The following is a 27,636-nucleotide window of genomic DNA, read 5'->3' on the forward strand; positions in this document are numbered from 1 at the left end:
TTTTAAATATGATTACAAATTATTATATTAAGGTAATTAGAGGCGATTTATGGTTATCAATTTTTTAAATATTTAAAATAAAAATCAGTACCTATTTGTAATAATTTTCCAAAACTGTAAAAATAACAATAATTTTTTATAAACGAACCGGTTATCGGTGCTCCACATAAGTTTAGTTTAATAAATTAAGCATATTATCGCATCATGCTGAATCCAATCGCAGTCACAATAATATATAATATAAAAAAAAATCGGGCACCGGTACTACTGCCGATTCAAGTTCGTCTTTGACGGGCGCTACACGCATGAGCTTTTAGATTGATCGGACTCCCCACCATTAACAAAACCATTGAGAGGGCGGTAGGCACTCCTGATTACGAGAAAACCTACTGCTACCGACCTCTCGAACACAACACAACCAGAGGAAATAAGAGGCTGGAGAGGATATACCACATAACTATAATTACATTATGTACTAACTTAATCTATTGGTATATTACGTTACATAATAATACTTAAAAGTCAATTATTTATCATCTGAATTACAAATGTTCAGATTTGTTTTCATATTAGTTATTTTATCCTATCATTTATTAACGGAAAACGGACTATTATATTAGGTACTCCATTACCAGTGGCGTCATTAGGATAAATCAGACGTATACGCGATTGCCATATAGCTTTTATACAAGTTATGAACTGGATCTAAATAAAAGTTGTAGAGGAGAGTTATATCAAGTGACATATTAGACTTTTAATAACTTTTTTATACCAATTATTGACAAATAAAAAAGTGAAAAAAACAGAAACGCAAAACGATTTTATCGATTTTGAGAATGAAATATGGAATCTTATACGTCATCCGTTATAACTCTTCTCTACAACTTTTAATAAATGTATTTTTCTCCAAAATCATTCTGTAAACCGTATTATCGGAAAAAAAATTGGCATTTTTACAGTAAAAAAAAATGGATGAATTACGGCCGTCATGTGCTGCCCTTGTTTCTAGTGGCAGCATTTGTCCCTTCCTAGCTCTGATATTCACGCGCGACAGCAGGTAAAAACCAGTCGGTCTGTTATCGGCGGTCGGCGCTTCCGCACGTCCTTGCATTATTTTTATATATACCTATTATTTTCATATTATTATGTACATGAAATAAAATAAAATTATGCTTGATTTATTAAGCTACCCGCGACCATGCATTACCCGGTCATTAACCTTTTTTTACGGCAGACCAGATCTAAAATATTTTTAGACATAGCGGGATAACATTTTTAAAGAAATATAAAGGTTATGAAATTAAAAAATAAATAAGATTTATTTAGAAAAATGTACATTTATTTATATAATTTATTTTCATTTTTATAACTCAAAATGTATTTTTTTTTTATAATATGCATAAGTTAAATTTTTAATGAGAAATTTGGAATTGCTTACTTTTTAAAATGTCTTGATAGTTTGCATCAAATTTTGTGGTTCCAATTAGCAGCATCGCTTGTAAATGTTCATCACTTAAATTAGTTCTGTTCTTGGATTTAACGTGTTTCATTTTTGAAAACGTCTACTCACATAGTATGTGGAGCTAAATATTGACATCATTTCACGTGCATGTTTTTTGAAATTTAGAAATGACTTCTCTGGCAATATTGAGTACAATTTTTGAAGACTATTTTCATTAAAATAGTCTTTGAAATTATTGTTTGATGTGAGCTCGATAACTTCTAGCTGAAGATTCGTAGGTTAAGTTTCTATTTATACGGAAAATGGATTTTGAAAAAATTCGAATATGGTTTTCTGCATTTTTAAAATCTCTAAACCGGGCCTAGGACTACTCTTTTAAATAATTCATAACCCCAATAGCAAAATCGGTAGGAAAGTTTTCATCATTTTCAAGTTTGAATTTGTTGCAAGTTGGAAAGTAGGATTTAAAATAAAGATTTTTTTTCTTTAAATTGCTTTGTGAATAGAGTTAATTTTAATTAAAAATCTTTGATGTATGAGTATAGATCTGAAATGAGTTTACTCCTTGAAGATTTTAAATTTAAATTATTCAGGAATTGAGTTATATCAACGAGAAAAGCTAGTTTCCATAACCATGACTAATCAGCTAATTCAGCAATAACGCGGTTTTTTATCTTCATAAATATGTCGATTTCTGAACATGATGAAAAAATCTTTTCAAGACTTTACCTCGGATATGCCAACAAATTTCACAATGATAGGGAATATCTGGGTACTCGCTTTCAATATCAGCCAGAAAGTTCTTAAATTGACGGTTACTGAGAACGCTTTTTCGAATATAATTTACATTCTGCACAATATCATTCATAAATTCAGATATTGGAGCATTTTCCTCACACAGTTTGTTGATGGATAATGCAGTAAACAGCCATTGGTTTTGTTACTCCAGTTTCCAATACAGCTTTACAAACATTTCCAACCAAACCTTTATGAGTTCCAGGCATATTGCGCCCTCCATCAGTAGTACACCTTTTACAATTTTAAAATCAATGCCCAAATCAAAAATAGTTTTTTTTACCTTCTCAGATAATTTTTATCACCAGTACATGTATCTTGCATTGAGTGGATTGAAGCCAATTCTTCTGTTATTTTAAAAATAATCGATCCCACGGATAAATAAAAGCACCTACTCAAAATGCGAAGAGTCGGTAGATTCATCCAAGGCAATTGAAAAATACTTGAAACTTTTAGCAGTGTCTTTTCACTGAAGAATAATATCAATTCTGAGATCTGTGGTACGTCGCGCAATTGTATTCGCTGATAAGCTAACAAAAGTGAATAAATTTAATTTATCTGGATAAATTTCTTCAACTGTCTTCAAAATACAATCTTTTACGATCTCACCGTCAGTAAAAGGTTTACCGGATGTCGCCAAAGTAAAAGCCACTTGAAAATTTGCTTTTACAAGAGACTCATTAAGACGTAACCGTTTTGTAAAAATTGATTTTTGACAGTGACGTATTTCCCAGTAAACACTATAAACTAGTGCTAGTGCTAGTGCTTAGGGCGGCAAATAATTTTTAACATTACATTTTTATTATGTATGTAATTAGAACTAAAATAAATACAAGTAATTATAAAATGTTTTATTTTATTAAAGCCGATGGGTACTAGGTACTAAATATTTAGCTTTGAATATAATTTAAAAATTAACTATTTAAGCATTTTTTATTACCATGTTTTTTATCATTATATTTTTTATCATATTTTTATAATTAAATTTTTCATGTGAATGTATGTGTGCATTTTTATAACAGCTTTATATTTTTATTTAACATCATTAAAATGTTAAGCAATAAAGGAAAAAACTATAATTATATGCTTTAATAAAATTTTTTAGACTAGAAAAATGTTTATGTTAAAAGGCGGCAATTTATTTAGTGCTTAAAGCGGCACAATGGTTAAATCCGGCACTGATTGTTGAGTTAGTAAATTTTGTTTTAAAATTTAAAATTTTATCTGATCGTAGCTTACCAGACAGCTCATTATAGGTAAATAAAAAATGTCTACGAATATTGTTATCTTTCAAAACGGCAACCTTTTCCTTACAAATAACATTAATTTGCTTGGCGGGCAAGATCTGGCCCGCGGGCCATAAGTTGGAGACCTCTGCATTAGCGCATTGACGTGACAGCCGCGGCAGTGAGTAAAAACTTATTTTTTCAGTTCCAAAAACACAACTGACTGACTGATTTTAGAGCAAAAACCCTCCAACAAAATTTGAAGAGGAGAGTCGGATCTGTTAACGTATAGGATTAGATTTTTGATATTTTAATCTATTATACCAATTATTCACAAGTCAAAAAAAGTGAAATAAAAAAACAAAAAATGCAAAACGATTTTATGAATTTTGAAAATGAAATATCGAAAATTGAGTCTTTTAATTTTATATAAAACATCCCTTCAAAAACATTTAAACATAATTTCTATGTAATATATATTATTTATTGTGTTAAAAATATAAGAATAATTCTTTACAATTATTGTAATGATGTGCATCATTCGATTGTAAAAGACTGCATAAATATTTTATAATAATGTAAATTCTGTGATTTTAAACCATTTTAAAAAATAAATAACGGTTCCTTCGATACCCGAACGGACAACACAAATCGAACAATAAAGACCATTGACATCCTAAGTATGTAAAATCTTCAAAGGACCAGTCCAAAGTCCATGCTGCCAAACGTCAAACAGGGACACACAACTCTCCCCAGAACTCTTGATCTTAGGTTATCAGTGCATTCGCACCAATTGTAAGATTAACGAAAGAGTGTTTGTATGCGATTGTTTAACTTTTAATTTCATTCGTTCGATTTAAGTTCTCCGTACGAGTGTTGAAGAGTGTCCATCTTTAGTGCATTAAATCCTGCGTTTGTCTCTTATCAACCTCGTTACACTCCTGCTATAGTTGCAAGCGTACAGCTCATCGACATCTGAATATCTACAGAAAACAAGTAAGTGATACTTTATTGTGCTTGGCAGACTGTCCAGTTGCGTTGATCGGCTCTAGAACCTTTACAACTCCGAGAGCCCACCCTTAAATAAGGAGGAAGGTAACAACCCATAATATATTATAAAAAACTTACCCCCTCATAACATCACCCCATTAAATATTAAATTACTTTTTTTATTTTTTATTTTCGGGTTATTACAGAATTATTTATAAAAATTATAACTTATAATAAATAATTAGTATATTAGATACCTATACAACACAACTATACAAATTAGTAGCTACTTTAAAAGTAACAAATAAAACAGAATTTATAAAGGTGATTTATTTCAATATAATTATACATTCGAATATTTGAATGATTTTATTATTAATAAGTATGTTATAAAATATAATATATTTATACAAGAATACTTAGGTACATAATATATAAATGTAGATAAAAGTACGATAAAAAAATATATATACACACAACTATTGACTTCCAAAAAAATAGTATAAATGTTGTGAATGGTATTTGACCAAAGACGAATTAAAAGGGGGCAGGGGGGGGCATTTGCCCCAGGGCGCAAGATTTTAAAGGCGCAATGATTTTAAATAATTTAGGTACCATTTAGAGTAAAAATTTACTATTAGCGAAAAAAGTTCTGAATTTTAAGGTTTGCCCCGGGCGCAAAATGTTTTAATCCGACCTTGTGTTTGACAGTTAAATAATAAGAATATATAATATAATATTATATTATATAATATTAAGTATATAAATATGTGCTATGAACCTTTATAAAATTAACTTTTAAAATTTGTAGGATTATAACTTAAATTAATGTGTTTTACAGCTGATTTTTTTACTTTCCTATTTAAATAAAATTTAGCTATAAAATATATTAAAAATACTATTATTATGACAACTAAACATTTGTTCGTATGTAAATATTCATACGTTTTATCTACAGTAAATTAATTTAATAAAATTTCTTGTAGATCTTATTAGTTATTTATTTGATTGAACGCTTCTTTATTAAATTTAATATTTTTTATTTCATCGAAATGAATAGGTTGTGGATAGGACTGATTTGAAAAGTTGAAAACATTACAGCATGAATCATTCATAAGAGACAAGTCTACTGGAACTGAAAAATATGTTTAATTTGATATTTGTTCAGTTTTTATTACACCTTTCGAGGTGTAAGCAATAAACCTAAACTTCAAATATAACTTTCCGGAACTTTTAACTTTAATTTTTTATGTAAAATACTGTTTATTACAAATTATAGTAATTGTAATGGGATTTTCATATAAAAAAAACAATGATTTTTGAAAAATGATGGAAACCACATTTCGGTTTTGAATTCAGTGATATAAGTATCACATTGAGGAGGCGGTTTAGTTACAGAATTTTTTAGTAATTCTGTTACATATGTGGGATCCGTGTCACAATTATGTATAACTTCATTAAATCTACAAACTAATATTTTCGCTACTACTTTACAGTTTATTAAATCTGGCCAAATAAAATATATTAGTATTATATATAAGTTTCCGACAATGTGTAAGGAAATTATGTATGGTATTGAAACGGAGCCCCGTGCCAGAAGAGAATTTGAATAGGTTGGTCGTACGTGTGGTTTGTTTATTGACCAATAATTGCTATACTTGGCTGCAAGCCCTGGTTAAAACTTAAATCATTTACTTTTACTCATACTTAATATTTTATTTTTTATTGTTAAATATATTGGACTATTTTAGATGGGTGATAGGTGATAATGAAAATATAGAAATCTAACACCCATTCGTAGCAAAAGATACGAAGAGTGCTATTGAAGCAGTGGAAAATAAATTGGTAAATGTCAAACTATTTTGTATAAAATAATACATTCTTGACTTTACTTAAAGTCTAATAAGTATGTATATTTTTTGAAAAAAATACATACAATTAATACATGCAATAATTCATTACATAATATATTTTATAATTCTATAATTGTAATAATTTTAAATTTTTAAGTTATCATATTTTGTCATTAACGAAAACGGAAATATTTTGCTAAAGAAGAATAAAACACTATTTTACGAAAAGTATTTCTGTTCACCTACAAGTTATAACATTAAAGACGCAATACGTTTAATAAAAAATGTATTTAACGTAATAAATGTATTATTTTACATGTATTTTAAAAAGTAATTACGTTATAAATATAATTCAAGCTATGTTGTACAACAGATTATATACTTTATGTAATGAAAATATTATCGAAGCAAACAGGATCTTCATATAAGAAATGGTTTGTGACTTGCGCTAGGAGCGCCGCATGCTAGTAAAGACAGTACAAAATTCATAGTACATGGGTGACAATATTTACGCAACGATCGACTGCATTGACGCTAAACGTTCTCATCGACCATTTATGAGATAATAATGTACCTCTTCCGCGCTACGACGCGCAGACCACGTCACGTAGACAATGGGCGTGGCTACGGTCTACCGAAACGGCAGCGATACGACGCAGAACGCCATCTATGGAGCGTTGTATACGTTCCCCTTTCGGTATAGCGTCATTTAATCAATTTAAATCATTTTGTTAAAAGTTAAAATAGTAAAAAAAAAAAAAAATTTATTTCTTATTCATACGCAAATGTTTATATAAATAAGAAATTAATTTTGATAAAGAAATTACTATTTTAAATGTAAATTTGTAATAAATATTATTATTTGACATTATTGAGAATTTGTTAAAAATATATTTATAAAATTGCAATCAAAACTTCAAAATTCAAATCATACTATGATCAGTTGTAATTGACAAAATATCGAGCAAAATATTCTTAACTATTACCATTATTTTATTTTAAATATTATCTATTATCCTATTACTTAATCTAATCAAAATATAAATAAATATATAATAATAAAGATTATAAAAGAAAAGATAAATAAAGATTGAACATAAAAATTCATAAAAATTAAACTGAAAAACTTCATTTGAAAATAGTGAATATTTTTTTTTATAATTTGATTATAAAAGGCAGCTAACATATACATAATAAATATATGATATATATATTTATATTACAACATAACATGCGTTATATTGTTAAAATACACACACATGAGTAGATTGTATATAAAATCATATAAGTATATATAAGGGCCGGGTGGTAGTAATGTGAAAACAGCACCCACCCGGTCCTCGGTTCAAAAGCGTAAAAAAAAAAGAATATATAAGAGACTTCACGACCGAGTTTGAGGATGGTTACATTTATTCAAACATCTAATAGAGCGATTCCCAAAGTATGTTCCACGGAACCTAAAGCCACTTCCACACTAGCGTAACAAATTGGCAAATTGTTCTACTAAATATTCGCCAAAAATCCAAAAGGTATGTTCGCATGTTTTCCGTAGAATTATAATTAAGAACTATAAACATAGGCGCAATTAAAGTAAAAAATTTCGGGGAGCTTCAGCCCCTACCATATATATTTTCAATCACTGAATTTCAAAAACTTTTTTCCACCCTTCAACCTCTATAAAAAATGTGCTTATTGGAGAGCAAGTAAAACTTAAAAATAAAAAATAAATTCATTTTTTCAGTAGCTATCATATTTTTTTTTTTTATTTATCAATGTAATAATATAAAGTTCTGCATGGTTTTTGGGAGGACTTTGAATGTTTTTGAGGGGGCATAGCCCCTCCAACCCCCCTAATTGTGCCTATGACTATAAAATTAAAATAACTGATAATATATTATTTTTGTGTATTTATTTAGTAACACGTAGTAAAACCCAGATTTGTATTACGTCAAAATATCAACATCAAGAGGATCGACAGTTTGTTCATTAAAAGTTACAAGTTTGCTGATTTGTTACACACGAATCCTGTTAGCGAACATATGTTTGTCATTTTGTTACGCTAGTGTGAGCTTAAGGGTTTCATGGTACAATCTTAAGTTTTCCACAAGATTATATGAATATTGGGATTAGTAATTGTAATAAACAATAATCATGAGCTATAGTTAAAACATTTTTATGAGTATTGTTTTTTCAATAAATAATTGAAAAATCTGGTTAAAATTAGAGTCAGATACATTTTCAACGTAACACTATTTTCTAATGCCCGGTTTACACTATTGGAACTTATCGAGCATTTTTTATTTTTTCACTTTATTAAGTATTATTTTTTCTGGTGCAAGAACAAATATGAATCATGATAATAAGCATGCATATTATTGCATGCTCAAACTTACAAGCAGTCCGACATTTGGGACAGATTTGAATCTAGTTAAATATTTTATGCCAGTTTATAATTTATAAATATAGAAAAAGATATTTATCCATTCACAAAAAGTTACGAGGATGAATCTTTATTTCTCAGTTCACAATATAAACTATTTGATGCTCCAACAATATTTCTTCTACCAATCTACTGTTGAACCCATAACTATTTAGTACCTTTTTGTTACTTATTAAGATTTCTTTATGAAGCATATTACAAATTATAATTAATCTTTTTTTTTTTTTTATTGAATCTATACCCTTTCGTCAAACATACAAAAAAATACACGGTCAGATCACTTGAAATTAAACAATATTTAAATCCATACATGGATACATTTGTAAGCATAAATGTGAATATCAATTTACTTATTATAATGCGTATTTTTGTATGATATATATTGCAAGTAAATTTAGAATACAAGAAATTGCAATAGTGTGAACTCGACATAGGCTTCCGAGGTCATAAAAGTTTAGAAACCGCCGATCTAATGTATACTTACTGATAATGACAAGTATAAAATATTGTTTTTGTATAGTTAAAATAATCTTATTAATAAATTTAATAGAAGTTGAAGATACGGTTGGTTAGACTTATTGAGAAAAAAATACCTATTTTAATTCCAATAAAATCATCCCATGTTTAGAATGTCAAAGAATACTATCAAAAATAATACTAATATGAGTACATCAATTGCGAAAAATGTTTACACATTTTGCTCATATTTAATCGAACATGTTAACTTTGAATTTCATGTATTACCTTAAAATAACATTAAATTAACATATAATATTAAATAATAAAGTGTTATATCAATATATCAATCAAACAAAACGTATATATATATATATATATATAAAATTCAATAAATCTCTAGTAAATTAATTTTATTAAACGTTAAGAGTGACAAGTTTTTAATAATTCATAAAGTCGAATGACGTGGAAGGTGATTATGGTTGGACCAGAACTCGTCTAACTCTTGTATTATTTTGGACCGCCTTTTTAATGATTATAGATTATATAAGGGCGATACGGCGATACTCTCACCACAAAATACATGTAGTCAATCATCAAAATAGTTTTAACAATATTTATATTATTTTATGAGGCGTATATTTTACATACATGTATTTATATAAATATTATAATTGTTATTGGGTTAATTTAACCGATGCAGGCGTTAAAAGCAATTTGGTTTGTTTGCTTAACCAATACACATCAATTACAATTCACCTTCATCATCATTCTAATTTTGGCTATATTCTTATTATAGTCATTCAACGTAGTTTCCCTATTACAGTTATCTATTTATTATTAGTGTTCAACATATATAACAATATTAAGCTGGGTCCACACGATGATAGAACTCTCAACAACTCTCAACTCTCATACATGCATGATAGTGCGAGAGTAGCTTTCTCCATAGTCCGATAGTCACTATCGACCAGTTCACACGACGATACTCACATGATAGCAACTATCGCGTTTTACTATTATCGTGTGAACCCAGCTTTAGTACTAACATAGATTTTGGAATATATTCTAACATCAATAGTATTTTTGACATTAATAACTAATTTTAATTTAACATTCTAAAATAAAAGTGATATTTTCAATTTTTCTAGGATAAAAAGATAAACTTATCACAAATGCAAAAAAAAAAAAACATCATAACCCAAATGTAAATAAAAATTCCATAATATGGACTTTATAACCAGATCAATTATTTTTGATTATTGATTTTTGATTAACAAATTTATAACAAGTTTATAGTCTATCAATAAAATTAAATCAAATCTCCATCCAAAACAGGTTTCCATATCATCTATTTACTAGACAGTTTTCATATCTTTTACTATTATATGTTATGCTATAAATACCAAAGGAAGCAAACCTTATTTGGATTAAATACCCAAATTAGTAAAAGGCAGTGTTGGTAATATACGTGTATAAAACGTTTTATACGTTACACGTATTATATCCCATGTATAAAACGACTAAAACGTATAATTCGGTTTGTTTTTGAAATTCACTCTTAAAAATTAAACATAATTCCTATTTCAGATATTAAGTAAGATTTTTAAATGTTATACATTATAAAAATATATTTTACTACTATTTTATATAATATATCTACATTAGATTTTTGTTTATAATCTATTAATAAAAAATATTAAAAGTGTTACAAATATTCCAAGTACAATAAATTTACTAGAAACACGTCCGTGATAAAATAATGATAATTATTAACAATATATTAATAGCATCACAATTGTTTATTTATAATTTATATTTTCTTTTTTTATTGTGTTTAAATTATAAATGCTTTTTTGTTTATAAGGGATTTTATTTTTATACAGTATAAAACGTTAAAACTACTTGTTTTATACGTACGTATAATACGTGTTTTATACTATACCGTATTATACGTTTCAACCCTGGTAAAACGGCAAAAGATAAAAATTGATTTACAAAGAAAATAATCTTAACAAATAAAATGTAGGTAATATCACAGTAATATTGTTTTGTTAAGTTGTCTTTTATGCATCTAAAATAGTGTGACAGTGTATAACACGGAATGTTATTATTTCTGCATCATTATGGATACATAGAATGATATATAAAAATTTCAGGAATATTTTTAAATATTTTGAACAAAATATTTTAGTTTTATTGAAATGTTATATCTTTTAAAAATCTACATTGAAAAGCTACGTGATTCCCAACAATGTTCCGGTTTTATATACACTATAGTTTATACTCTATAGCAGGGGTCTCCAATCTTTTTTTTACGGCGGACCAAATCTGAGATAGCTTTGGCATCGCTGGCCAAAATTGTCGAGAGGAATAGAGAGATAATAAAATAGAAGAATATATATATATATTCTTCAATTTCATCTACTCATATATGAGGGGTGACATTCCATAATGTACTATTGCCAATTTTCATAATGTTCAGGAATCATAATTTCTATTGTAGACTGTTGTTAAACAGTAGAAAAAAGGTAAAATATGTTAAAAATCAAAAAAAATATATTTATTATAGTTCTAAAGTCAAAATTTATTTAAAATTATTATTTTCCTATTTTAATTTTTAATTTTAAATGTTGGTTGCGCCATAGTGTACTATTTCCATACAATAGTACGCTTTTACTTGCTTAAGAATTTAAAGAATAGTGAACCAAATTTTTCCAAAGTGTACTTATTTCATATTTCCTCCAGATGTTGAATAGTATTTATGAAATAAAACCCAATGGTCAAAATTATGTAGCTTTATTTGAATAGTGTAAGATGGATGAAAACAGTTGTAAAGTTTGTTTTCTAACATATTGCCAATGCAAATATTTTGCAGTTTTTGGATAACATGGTACCGAATAACTAATAAATAATAACCTTAATAATAAAACAAAATTTTTTTTTTTACAATATTTCTTGTGAATCAGAATCTATTAATTCATTAATAAAGTTAAAAGGAGAAAATACTAAAATAAAACATACAAAATAATTTAACAATATTAGATATTATCTTTATCTATATAAAATAAAATTATTTTGTTTAATGTTTTTAATAAAATAAAATCAATACATAAAAAAATGTTAAAAATAAAAAAACAATTTAACCTCATTAATTATAGTAATATAGTATAACAAATAAAATAAATCAACAATATCAAATAGGTATTACCTATACCTATTTAAAATGTTGATTAATGTTTTTTTAAATGATTAGTCAGTCTTGATCTTCATTATATTCATCTAGAATATCTTCAATGTTTGATTCACAATTTTCTTTAAATATATCAGAATAAAATGGTTTGGCATCATCTGATATTGGAAAAATAAGGTCTTGTAAATTATAGCTATATTAGTTTTAGGTATAAACATATTACTATTGTTTAAGCATAAATTTAGGTACATATTAACTATTAAAAATTATGAATAATAAATATCTTACCATTACTCTTGCATTTTTCATCAAATTCCTTATGAGGTTTTTAGAAATCTTCTTTATGTTTGTGAGAAAATGGCATGTAAAAATAATTGTTTTTGGCCTCAAAGCAAAATGAAATTTAAACTATTATCTATCACGTATCCACTAATGATAACAACCATGTTTTGGAGCGAATTTGATGGTATAATGTTAAAGTTAGAAACATTCTATTTTGTTTTACCTTTTAGGATATTATAATCATTATATGAAAATGTAAATCCGCACAGCTATAGTGATAACATGAATTTAGATTAAATATAAACTTAAAATTTAAACAAGGAATAATTTTGTCATTTGTAACACATGGCAATAGTGCATCTTGAATATAACCGATGTGTAAAATTTCCATTTTATCATGGGCAATAGTACGTTATGACATAGTCTGGATATAGTACATTTTGAAAAAAATCATGGAAATAGTTCTTTTTGAAACATTTCTAGGGTCTGATTTTTAAATTACCATGGACAATAGTACATTTTGGCCAAATTGGTAGATTCAGTACTGATAGTATATTCTGAAAAATTCTCGCCATCGGTAGTAGTACATTTTGACACAATCTTAGTATTTTTAATCAATTTATTGATAGGAAATACTACACTTAGACATAATTTGATGGTTTTAAACGATTCCCTGTCATTTCAACTATATATTTTGATATATAACTCATATTTTCAATTTTTGGCAATAGTACGCTTTGGAATGTCGTCCCTCATATAGGAATAGATAAGATTTATTAATTAAAGATTTTATAAAAATGTATATTAATTTTTATTTTTTAATTCAGAATTTATTTTATTAATATACAAGCAAGTTACTTAATGAAAATGTTCAGATTGCTTGTATTTTAAAATGTCATGATAGATTGCATCGAACTTTGTTGTTCCAATCCACAGCGTTGTTAGTAAATATTCGTTGCTTAAGTTAGTTCTATATTTTGATTTGACGTATTTCATTTTCGAAAACGTCTGTTCACATAAGTGAAGGTAAATTCAAATTTGGAATAATATTGACAAAATATCAGTTAACTTGGTAGGCTGGTTTGAAAGCTCGACGGACCAAAACCGGCACGCATAGGTTAGAGACCCCTAGTATTTATTCTAATATAGTAATACATTTAAACATTTAATAGTATTCTAGACTTGAAACAACTAAACAAATAATAGCAAAATAAATCAGTTTAAAAATAAAACCATGGATTCCAACTAAAAATATACATTATTCCCTATCAAAAATTCAAAAATGATTCATAATTTTATTTAAATTGTTTTCATAGCAGAAGCGTAAATGGATGCTCTACTAATTTACTAAAATAATTATGTCCAAATTGAATCTTACTTAAAACCATTTTGGGAGATGTAATTATTTATTTTTCAATTTTTTGATTATAGTAAAATATTGAGACAATTATTAATTTATAAGAATAAAAATTCCTAGTAGTTCCTAATAGTCTATATATTAGAATATTAATTAATAAACATTAGTCTGTAAAAAGAACTATTTTCAAGTTACAAAAAAAAAAAAAAAAAATAGTTTTAGAAGACTGATATATTTTAGATTATATTAATTGGAGGGTAGCTAATATAATACAGGCATTTACCTGTTACCTTTATAATTTTTACTAATTTAGGTGTAATTATTGTCTAATTATTTTAACATGGCAAAAAAATAATAGTATTTACTCCATTAACAATTGTTATTTTTTATTAAGTACCTAATTACTGATATCATTATTGATAAATTGATGATAAATTACAATTTACTAGTTCTGTTAAACTGTGACATATAATATGTAGCATACATTGTACATACTATATAGTATATTTGGATAATATAAAGATTAAAAAGCTAATTTATTTATTTTAATGAGTAAGCCATAAGGCTAATAATGCCATAAATTATATATTTACTTTAATTATTAAACTGTTTTGACAAATATCTTTTACAAATATCTAAATGAAAAGTTTCCATAGATAATATAAATTTATATACAATGATACACATAGTACATACATACTAAAATACACAGTTTAAATAATTATTTATTAAAATATCATACAGAAATGGGTGTAAATTACAATTTTCAAAGTGTAATACTTTAAATAATAACATAAAAATAACTAAATTTAATTTAACTAATGATTATTGGTTGTGATGAATATCTAATACAATGGTTTTCAATCTTTTTAACAATGCGGCACATCTATTCATATATTATATGAAGCATATTATATATATGTGTGTGTACACTTTTATCAGTCTACTCTATTAGAGGGTTGTTTATTGTGAAATATATTAATACAATTGAACGATCAAAACGGCTACGATGGACATACTTACAATAAATAATATTATATGTATCTACAATTAGTTCGATCACACTTTTCAACAAATATCAAAAAAAAGCAGGTAAATACATACTTATTAAACAATTTATAGATTTATCGCGGCACACTTCAAAAGTGCTCACAATACACCAGTTGGGAACCACTAGTCTAGTATATAAAAAAAGTAAAAATTCTTACATAAAAAATGTATAAATGTAGAGTAAATTCAAATTTAAAAAACTATTAAAAATAGGAAATTTGTAAGACATCTAGAACTATTAATAGATAAACATTTAATAATTATAAAAGTAAAACAATTAATAATTGAAAACAGAAAATAAGACTAATAATTTTTTCAATTTCTAAAAGAAATTTTTTTTCATTTCAATACATAGGATCTAAATAAAAATTTAAGTTAAAGTTTGATTTTTTTATGTTTCAATAACAATTTATATTAGCACAGTAAAGTGATAAGCCTATCGGGAAATTTAATATTTCCAAGTAGGTCCCCTTTCATACATATTTATAGGGTCTTCTAGTCTCAACTCATTATGTTTTAAATTATATAACTATCATAATAACAATATTGTATTATCTAATTGGAAAAAATGAATTGGATTAAAATAAAAAAAATTGAATTAAAAGACTACAGCAGTTATGTTTATGCTATATCAGAATGTTTCTGTGGCCCATGTAACATGTAATTTTAATTTTAAAAGTTTTTAAATTTTTCAAAGACCAATTGTAATGACAAGCAGAATGATGACAATATATTTTAAAATATTATAAATACCTACTACTACTTATAATAATTTCATTATTTATATTAATTATAAGATTTTGATATATTTTTTGTTTACATCTATTCTAAGTCTAAAATATATTGTCTATTAATTAATATAATATTAAAATCGCTTTCTAATTTTATAAATTAAACATAAATGTACAATAGTAAATATTAGGGAGCCCTTTAATTTTAAAGCCCTAAAATTCAGTTCCTAGTAGGTGATAACAATATTCCTATCTGTCACTGAAATAGCATTACAAATACTAAGTATTATAATACAGTATAAAACAGAGACATATAAAGGGTAGGTGGGGTTGGGGGGTCAGACCTCTCATAGGTCTTTTTAAAATTATATAAAATAGTGTTCTTAATGTAAGGAAATTATAAGGAAACAAAAAAAAATATTGCAAGGATTTATAGTAATTTATTATTTTGACACATTCAATATATATATATATATCTTTTATTATTTAAATGGGCAGCTACTTAGGTTTAGGAATTTTCCTTCTATAATAATTTGCAACTGATCCCCCCCCCCCCCCATACAAAAGTTAAGTATATGCCACTGATCTAAATACTAAAATATTAAATATATTTAATCAACTGATTTTAACCATAATATTTTAGAAAAAATATCAATATAATATGTTAATATAATAGTATGTTCTACAATTTTTACTCATATTATTAATATTTTAAGATGTGTCATTAGTTTGAAATACATATCAGAAAAAACTGTAGTTTTTCAAGCCTTATAGATCAATAAAAAAACATTGAATTTTTTTTTTTTGTAATTAACATATAATTATTTTCTTATATGTATTATATTTATTGAAAAGTTGCAATGGCATTATTTTTATATATTGTGATTGTTATGACCTAGGTATTTAAACTTAAAATTTTATTTAATTAAAAATAAGCATTAAATTTATACACTAGCCAAAAATTGACTTTTAATATTTTCATGGTTGCTTTTGTCCTGTTAAAATATAATCAGTTTTAAATTATAGTTTAATATACTATAAATTAAGTTAATATTTTAAATAAAGCTTCAAGCAAAAGAAAAAAGTTTTAGGTAATAATAAATGTGTAATTTTCAAACCTATTCTTGAATATAAACTTCAATATGATATTTTAAACTATTTACAATTTATATTATAAGAATCTGATAGTAAACAGAATGGTAATAACCATTTTTCAGTATAAAATACACTATTATTGTTTAAATTTTAAACAATTTATATTTATTAAATACATGGGTCATAATGATTTTTTACTTATTACTTATTACAGTAATTCTGTATTCTGTAAGACAAAAACGGCAAACAAAACTTTATGTATACTTATGTATTATTTACATTTATCATTCAAATCCATGAACATAATTAATATAAATTAATTTTTGGGATTGTTGTATCTCCAACTTTAATTTACAAACAATTTTAAAATAAAGAAATCAGATGCAATTATATTTTATCAATATATCACTTTGGGCATTCATATCAACAATTTACTAGGTCTGATATAGAATACAAAATAAATGAAAATAATTCTTTTTCTTTAAAATACAGTAAAAACTCTCTAAGCAATGTAATTGTACTGATTTTACTAAGGTTTTCATATAAACGGATCATAGGAAAACAAGAATTGCTTTAAAATTGAAGATTAAGCAGATTTAGCTCAACAATTACATTGGAATTAATTAATTATAAAAAATTAGAGCTGCTTAAAATCTTTTTTTTGTTCATATTTTAGTTTATTTCTAAGATTATTATTATTTTTTTTAATTTAAATATTTTTATATATTTTTAAAAAATAAATTAAGAAAGGTAATACCTAATAATAGAATATTTCTGATGTAATATTGTTATATAAGTATATTATTTATATACAGATAACTGCATCTATAACTATAAGTTATAGAAATAAAAATATAAATATAAACAAAATATAAACGTCTTGAACTGAGAGAGTTCATATTAACCTGTCTTCTAAGGTAATATTGTTAGTTTAATAATTATTTATCATGATAAAGATATCAATTGAGACAGAAGGAAGTGACTATCACTTTCATTTTGTATTTATGATTAATGAAACCAACATTATGTGTACATTATACGTCCTTTGGATGGTTAAATATTATTTGTATAAAAATTACTCAATTATGACATATCTATTTGACTTGACTGTTTAAGAATATAAAGAATATAAAGGTAGAACAATTATATAATATTAATAGTTAAATTAAAGCAATCTTATACTAATAAAAATTATGTCAAAATAAAACATTTCCTTTGATTACTTGCTATATACACATTGGCAAAAGTTTAATTTTATCTATTATGCAGTTTTACCATAAAAAATAATATATTTATACATAAAACATTCATAATAACATAATTAAAATAACTGTATTTTACTTTTGAAGTATAAATAATATAATAATATAAAATAATAAGAAAATATGTAAAGGATCAAATGTTTAAAGATTCAAATTTAGATATATTCATCTAAAAATAAGAAATCATTAGATATTGTAATAATTACAATTTTAACATTTGTTCTATACAAAAGTAAAGTATGAAAAATTATCTAAATTCTTAATATACATACTATTTTTTTTTTTTTTTTTTTTTAATAGAAAACAGGTATGTGAGAAAAACATTCACCTGATGGAAAATTGACTAAATAATAAAGACATATAATTATAAAAATATAAAAACATTACTAAGTAATGAATAATGAGTTATAAATTAATTGCAAATACAAAATTTGATTTTTACTTATGTTTGTATACCAAAGAATATCTTGGAACCTGCAATATGGTTCAATACAATTTTCTCTTAATATCTATACAGAAATTAATAAATCATTATAGCTACCGAATTATAAAATTTTTAATAGCAATATTAAATACCAAGTAATAAACATTAACTTTTTAATAAGATATTAGTTATTATTTGATAATAAGTACCAACCCATAGAAGCATATTATAGTTCAGTATATTAAATATTATTATGTACACTACACAAAACTTATAAATAGGAGGTAAATAATAAAAGATGTTCAATGATACCAATTCTTATTAGACTGCCTATATTTGTCGCCCGTTATGTTGACGACGGACCGCTGTCAGTGTAGAATCGTCGATTATTCCTTATCACCCAAATGTAATGAAATGCTTATCCTAATACTAAAATAAATGTTTATAACTCACCCTTATCCGTAAGTATGACTTCAGTCCGGCCGAGTGCCCGATGTTCCTATAAAGCACATTCACAACACTCACGCACTTAGCAAAATGTGATATTTTCGGTCAACGCGCTCGCACTCGACGATCCAACACAAGATCAACCTGACTAGCACGCGAACTTGCACAAAGTTTTCTGCTAAGACTGCACACTACACATTGTAGACAATTTTATATTCTACCCTATTTTTTTGTATTATTTTTTTTATCGAATTAATAATAATAAAAAAAAATTATGTAGTGATACGCGGTAAGAGTGATAAAAATTGGGTGCGGCTTCCGTAAAGGACTCCTTACGGTGCGGGCGACGATACACCCCTCCTACGGCCGAAGCTACCGACCTACCGGGCAAACTGCGGACTAGCTGGTTGACGTCATCAGTATTCTTGGAATAAAAAATCGAATTATTAATTTTTTTTTCCATAAGAGCTACCTATTTCTTCAAAATTGTAATATTATACTTACGATGTGCATCGTGTTATCTACATCACGCAATATCTACAGCATTATTTATTTATACCGAAAAATTATAATTGTAATTATAATTATCTTGAACAATTCTGCAACACCATAATAAATATTATAAATATAATAAAATATTATAAACATTTTAATATGATGTATATATTGTTGTAGTAATAAATTATAATAAATCAAGTTTTTAACAATTGTTTTATGATTTGATTTACATATTGTTTTGAAGAAATGCATTGTATAAATAAATATACCACTACATATGTATATAATTGTCACTATGACGTCATTAATGACATGAGATTTGAGTGGGGAATTTGAAAACGTTCCAAATTTATTTTGTGTTAGTTAATTATTGTTTTGGATTATGTACTATTATTTTTAAAATGGTTTCGTGAATCCTAAACCTTAACAATAACTTCTCTCTTTTTATTACACATTAATTGTACTTAAATCCACAGTAAATTAGGTGAGTTACAACTTATAAACTGTATATTTTGACATATTTAGTTTTTACATTTTGCGGTGTAACTTATTTACTGCAATCAACAGAATTACCATATCAAGTAAGTATTTTAAAGCTGATGGAAATCCTTAAGGTAAAAATGAAACGTAGATAATAAATTATTACTTATCAGTTAATAACTTAATGAATAAAAGGTAACTACTAAAATAATAGGATGTGACTCGTGACACCGTGTGAGTACTTAATAAGTACCTATTAATACTAAAATATTATCAATGAAAAATTAAAATATCTTCAATTTATTGTCAACATTTCAACGCAAAAGTAAAAATATATTTCAAAAGTATTTGGTAATAAATAAATGACGTTTCGAAAAAAAAACTAAATTTTCTGAATTGTCCTATAAAAACATCATATGATAATATAACAGTTACAATTGACTACAAAAATATAAATCATCAGTGGCATATTTAGAAACTAATTTTTTTTTTTTTTTGGGGGGGGTGTCATACCTAATAGTGAAATCATTTTATAAATTAGTATAAAATGTTCTTCATCAACTTATTGTTTAAATACTAAATAATAATAATAATTAATAACTAAATTAAACGTATGATCGTATTAATCGTATTTTATATTACTTCACGTTGCGCATAGATGCATAGTGCATACTGACAACTGACAAGGCGTGACTGTCACGGACTAGATAAGATATTCTAATAGAGCGATAATTTCTCTACATCAGATTATTTATATACCATGTGTGTGTGAGTGTCGTGCAGTCGATTGCTATTATTATCCGGTTACAATTTAATTATTAGCGATATTAATATTTTATTTATATATATATATATATTTTTTTTTTTTTTTCATTAAACTTTAATACTTTATTGAATAAACAAACTAAAATTATTATATTACTGATGTGTTTAAAATTTGACGTTTTTAAATTTTTTTTTTTGAGGGGGGGGAGTAGAAACCCCCAGCACCTCCCCCATAAATACGCCACTGCAGATCATAGAGATCTTAGGAAAACATATTAGTTAGAATTAATATACTACAATGTTAAGTATAAAGTAAAGTTACGTTTGTTTAATTATTTATACACTATAATTTATTAAATATCCCAACATGTCTTGTTAATATAGGGCCCAAAATTATTGTAGGCATTCTTGAAATACTGGTCTGCGCACGTTTATGATTATCTTTTATTAAACAATGTTATGTAGACGAGGACCTAGGAAATTAATTTGGAAACTTGATACTTTTGAGTTTTTTTAATAAGATTGAATGCGGTAACTAATTTTTCGTTTATCCCAAATATATATCCTAAATACGTTTTCTATTCCAAACGTATCGATCAATCTATTTATACGATAAGCATTTTGAAAACTGATTTCAATTCGTCATTTAGTAAATTTAAAGTAGCCAAGTTATACTTTTTAAATTGCTTCGATATAAACAGCACTAAAATCAATTCAAGTTTTATAGTTGACGATTAGTCAACTTTTTTACAACAAATGGTAAAAAAAATGAGAAAGTTTATTATTCTCAAAAGTAGACTTAGTAACTAGTAACTTATGCTATGGTTTCCTAGAAAAGCGGTGCTGTTATCTAGCGGCCGTAATGTAGCGTTAAGTAACGTCACTAAAACGTTCTATATGTAAACCATCGGTATAGGTTTCCTAGAGAATGTCGATGGTCAGCGTAACGTCAAATAGCGGTGCTGTCAATTGCATGACGGCCGTCATAGTGGTGTACATTTATTTAATAAAATGAGTGGGAACGCGACTTGGTAGAGCGAAAATGATGAACTATTAACTGATTTTGTAAAAGATAATGAAGCTTTATACAATATAAAATGTAAAGAGTATAGACAAGCCCAGATGACGCTCTAAAATTTTAAATGCACCCTCAATATCACGATATTTGAACATCACACTCTCCTCCGAACGATTTTTTCGTCTTCTGATGACTCTTCATCCTCCAAACATACCAATAATGCTATGTCCAGATCGTCCATTTTCCACCAGTGCACGACCTACTGCTCGAATGAGTACTGATTAACTACGATTGAATGCGGTCGCACCACTTTCTAGGAAACCACAATTTGGTCACCGTAAAGACGCCGCGGCGGTAAAATGATGGCCGTAACAACCGTAAAATTGCGGTCGCTAGATAATGACACCGCTTTTCTAGGAAACCATAGCTTTAGTAATTTAATTCAAAATTCTTATTACATAAATAGATCTATTAATATTTATTGGTATGTAGGTTGAAAATAGAAAAATCTGAATACCTATACTCCACGCTTGATAGAGAGAGACAGAAAATTACCGCTTTCAGTTCACAAAATATCACCAAAATACATTTTTGAACATGGGCGTAGGTAAAAGGGATTGGGGGTTCGAACTCCCTATCAAAAATTCTAATCAGTTAATAAATGACAATAATAATCAGAATAAATTGTATGTAGGTGCTAGATTTTATGTAGGTACCAGCGGCGGATTGGCTAAAAATTTCGGCCCGGGAAATTACCGTATGACCGGCCCACCATAATAATAATAATAATTTTCCATAAAAGTCTCCTTTATTCATGGATTAAATGCTCGTAGAATTGTTTACATCACGTTTACACTGGGTTTTTATCACAATCTTACAATTAAATACAATATACTTAAATACATTATTTTTATAAAATAATTTTTAATCCAAGTACATTGGCCCAGTGGTATAATACGACTACCGGCCCACCGGGAACTTTCCCGGTATCCCGGTGGACCAATTCCGCCGCTGGTAGGTACTTCAAAAACAAAAATAACTTTTTGACGAAGCAATAATTCTGCAAAGACAGTCGAAATATTTTATAAGATAAATGTTTATTATCCATTTCTTGACCATGTGATAAACGAACTAGCTGCCAGATTTTATAACTATCAGGAAAAGATTGAGAACCTCCAGATTTTAATGCCAAAATTGATAAAAAACAAGAATGATGCTAAAAACAAATTAGCAGAAATCCATGTATTATATCTCCTAAATGAAAAACTTGAAAATCTGTTGAGTGATTATCAATTATGGACTAAGAAGTGGGAAGAAATAAGTGATGATTTAAATGAGTTAAATGCAATCAAAACATTGGAAAAATGTGATAAACTGTTTTTTTCTCTCATTTATACTCTTCTTAAAATGTTGGCTGCTTTTCCTGTATCTACTGCGAATACGGAACGTTCCTTTTCTATATTAAAACGCTTAAAGACGTATTTACGAAACACCATTAGTCAAGAGCTACCTACTGGATTAGCTATTCTAAATATTTATGAAGACTTAATTGTTGATCCTTTACAAATTGTAAACAAACTAACACAACCTAAACAACGGTTAATTTTATTTAGATATACTTATATAACATTTAATTAAAAATAATAATATTATAAGTATTTTTATTAATACACCTATATTTGTATTTGTTTTTTATACATATGTTTTTGTCTATTACTAATAATTTAAAGTTGAAACCCCCTCCATTAATAATCTATACCTAGATCCCTGTTTTTGAACAAATAAGTCCTAAAACTCAGTAAGACGGTACTATACTAGGGCAATACAGACAGAGGTGGATTGGCAATTTTTTTCGGCCAAGGAAATATGGTTCACACCGTCCCATGTAACGCAAATATAATATAATATATATAGTATCATTTTACAGAAATTTCAAAATTTGTTTAATTTAAACTTTCATTTAATATTCTAATCATTTAATATAAATATTAAATAAATTTTATTATTTCTCCAAAATGGTATCACCTGTTCAATACGCAGACTAAGTTAGCAGGTGATAACTTTATGTTTAATTATAACTTTAGTATTAGAAAACATTATTATGACATTCAATAAAATAAATCTTGATTAATTTTTTGACAAACTAAAAGAAATTAAACTTGAAAAACATTTTAATGCCAGACAGATATTTAATATAGATTAATCTAGTATCTCTGCGTGCCATCTTAACTACCAAAAGTTATTTCTCCAACTGGTGCACGATAGTGGTAAAAATTGTATCTATAGAACATAGAAAAAATATCACTGTTGTTCGAGGAATAAATGCAACAGGTGTATAATTGGATGAGATGTGTCAAATGTGCAATATGGGCTCATAAACTGTCTACAGAAGTTAAATGTTGGAAAACACATGCGAGTTTTAAAGAAAATATTTATAAGTTGACTTTTATATAATTTTATTATTTTATTATATTATTTTATTATTTTATTATAACCTATCAATGATAGGTCCTATCACAATAAGTGATAAGAATATTTGTGTCTCTAAGCAATTTCAAAGAATGAAGGTAACTATGTACTAATTCTATTCAATTTTAATTTTTTTATTTATGTTTCTACCTACAATGACTTAATATATATATACTTAATATTTATTAAAAATAAGCTATTAAATAATTCAGGAAGGGCATACTGATATAATTACAAAAAGGCACTCCACGGCTAGATTCAGAGCCGTATTTATACTTTTTTATTTACGTATTTGTCTTATATATCTAAATAATTTTATAAAATAAATAATGTTTATTAATTAATCTATATTAAATATATATTAACGAGTTAATTATTAACTGTGTTTATATATAATTCACAATAAGTAATAATTAACCAACCACTGAAGACTGTACCACCTACCTACAATGCCGTGTTAAGTTGTAATGCCGCCGGGGGCACGCGTATTTTGCCGCCTCATCATAGATATGAATGTATGACGAAAAATCAGCCAGATGAAATTGATTAAATTATTTCTTCCGAGATACCAAAGAAAGACAGAGATCCTATACTTTATGAAATAGTATGCAAGAATAATGCAAGAAGAATGCGGCGAATTAAATATTATATCGCATGTATGAATAATGGAAAATGTAGTAAGAAATACCCTCACAAATTGGTCAAGGATACTCAAACTGGAGATGATGGTTATCCGACTAGCCGACGGAGATCACCAGATGATGGAGGTTATACTGCAATATTAAAAGTTCGTGGTCAAACAGAAATCGTGGTTAACAACCGTTGGGTTGTACCGTATTGTCCAGTGCTATCTCTAGGTGCTTTAATGCGCATATTAACGTAGAATACTGTCATTCGGTTAAAGCGAAAAAATACATATGTAAATATATTAATAAAGGATCAGATAGAGCTACTTTTTCTATTAATCGTGAAAACGATGAGATTACAAATTATTTGAATGGTCGATACATATGTATTTCTGAAGCGTTTTGGAGAATTTTCAATTTTGAAATCCATGATAGAGATCCGATAGTTCAGCACTTGGCTGTTCATCTAGAAAATGGACAGCGTGTTTTCTTTAATGCTAATAATCTTCATCAAGTTATTGAAAATCCAAGAAAAAAGACACTAACTGCATTTTTTGAACTGTGTTCACATGATGATTTTGCGAAAACACTGTTCTATCATGAAGTTTCTTCTTATTATACCTGGAATGATAGCAGAGGCTGGTTAAAGAGAAGACGGGGAAAAGATGTTCCAGGTTGGCCAGGAATAAAAATGGACACTGCCATTGGTAGAATTTACACGATTCACCCAAATCAAAGTGAGTGCTTCCATTTAAGATTGTTACTAAATTATGTACAAGGTTCTACTTCATTTGAAAGCTTGAAGGCTTTTGATGGAGTCATTCACGCGACTTTTAAAGCTACCTGTTTTGCTCTTGGGCTTTTAGAAAATGACGAGCAATGGAAAAATGCTCTAGCGGAGGCAACTCTTTCAGAAAGTCCTTCAAAATTAAGAGAATTATTCGCAATAATCATAGTTTTCTGCTAACCGTCTGAACCTCAATCTTTGTGGGAACAGTTCAGAAATGATTTTTAAGAAGATATTCTTCATACAGAGCGCACTCGATTAAATGACTTGCAATTTACTTTTTCTGATGAAATATTTAATAGAGGTTTGATTGAAATAGAAGTTGTTTGTCTGTCTGAAAAATATTTAACTGAATTTGGAATGAACTCACCTGTTCGAAATGAAAATGCATCTGATCCTTTGGAATTCTCAATTTTGCGTTTTTACGATAATAACCGATTACAAGAATTTGTAGAAATCAATTTACCAAAATTAGTAAATGATCAAAAATATGCTTTTAATGTTATTACAGAAAGCGTAATGAATCATCAAGGAAGAGTTTTTTTTTAGATGCTCCGGGTGGTACAGGAAAAACATTCCTAATTAATTTGTTGTTGGCTCAAATTAGATCCTCAGGTAAAGTTGCATTAGCAGTAGCTTCATCTGGTATAGCAGCAACTCTCCTTAGTGGCGGCAGAACTGCTCACTTGACTTTCAAGTTACCTTTAAATGTATTATTTGATACAGAATACGTTTGTCCGATTCGTAAAAATGACCCTCTTGAAAAAATTCTTCAAGAAACCTCATTCGTTGTGTGGGATGAGTGTACAATAAGTCACAGATCACATATCGAAGCAATTGATCGAACATTAAAAAATCTTAGGTGAAATAATCAGTATATGGGTGGCATAACATTTGTTTTCGCTGGTGATTTCCGTCAAACCTTACCAGTAATCCTTAAAGGTACTCGAGCTGATGTCGTTAATGCTTGCTTAAAATCTTCCCCTATATGGAATTATGTTGAAAAACTTTATTTGCGAACAAACATGAGAGTTTATTTATGCGGAGGGGACGATATTTTTCCAGCACGGTTGTTGAAAATTGGAAATTGAACTTTAGAAAATGAAAATGGTTACATTGCTGTCAATCACACGATTGGACGGGTGGTCAATAACGTGGAAGAGTTGATTTCTACAGTTTATCCTGACATTTTTAATCTGTCCAATAAATCTTATCAGTGGTTATGTGAAAGAACTATTATCTCTCCGAGAAATGTAACAGCAGGAGAAATTAACGATATCATCCTTATAAAATTCGATGGACACTCACGTGAATATCTATCTATTGCTACAGTTACATCAACAGATGATGCTATTCATTATCCACAAGAATTTCTCAATTCCCTTTCTCCTTCGGGGTTTCCTCCTCATAAGCTAAAAATTAAAAATTGGTGCTCCAATTATATTATAACGTAATCTTCAACCACCGAACTTATGTAACGGTACAAGATTACAAATAAAATAGTTGCAAAATAATATTATAGAAACCGTAATTCTTACAGAGCCAGCGAAAGGAGAAATTGCATTTATTCCAAGAATTTCCATGATTCCCTCCGACTTGCCGTTTTCTTTCAAACGGCTTCAATTCCCGGTTAATGTTTCTTTTGCCATTACCATAAACAAAGCGCAAGGTCAAACATTCAAGTACGTTGGCGTAGATCTTCGTACAGAAAGCTTTTCACATGAGTAATTATACGTGGCATTTTCTCGAACTGGGAACCCGAATCATCTTATGATTTTAATTTCAACAGGAAATTAACAAAAAACATCATATACTCAGAAGTCTTATAAAATTCTTATTTTAATTCTTTTTTTTCTTTTTCTTTCTTCATCAACTTCAATCAAATTCTTAAATTCTTCAACCATAAATTATTTCTCTTTTATCTGTATTT

The 27,636-nt window shown here is 27.3% G+C and overlaps 1 protein-coding gene and 1 pseudogene across 1 annotated transcript in view; both read right to left on the bottom strand.

Annotated features, from left to right (window-relative positions):
* Window positions 1-19,343, bottom strand: part of LOC112690814 (guanine nucleotide-binding protein G(I)/G(S)/G(T) subunit beta-1) — a 44,263-nt gene extending 24,920 nt beyond the window's left edge. Inside the window, exon 1 of the mRNA XM_025564911.1 lies at window positions 19,070-19,343. The gene's annotated coding sequence lies outside the window, so the exon portion shown is untranslated. The remainder of the gene's footprint in view (window positions 1-19,069) is intronic.
* On the bottom strand, window positions 5,346-22,065 carry LOC112690826 (annotated as a pseudogene).
* Between the last annotated feature and the right edge of the window lie 5,571 nt (window positions 22,066-27,636).

The sequence above is a fragment of the Sipha flava genome, unplaced genomic scaffold, assembly GCF_003268045.1.
Source record: "Sipha flava isolate LNK unplaced genomic scaffold, YSA_version1 521_pilon_pilon, whole genome shotgun sequence".
Taxonomy (NCBI): domain Eukaryota; kingdom Metazoa; phylum Arthropoda; class Insecta; order Hemiptera; family Aphididae; genus Sipha; species Sipha flava.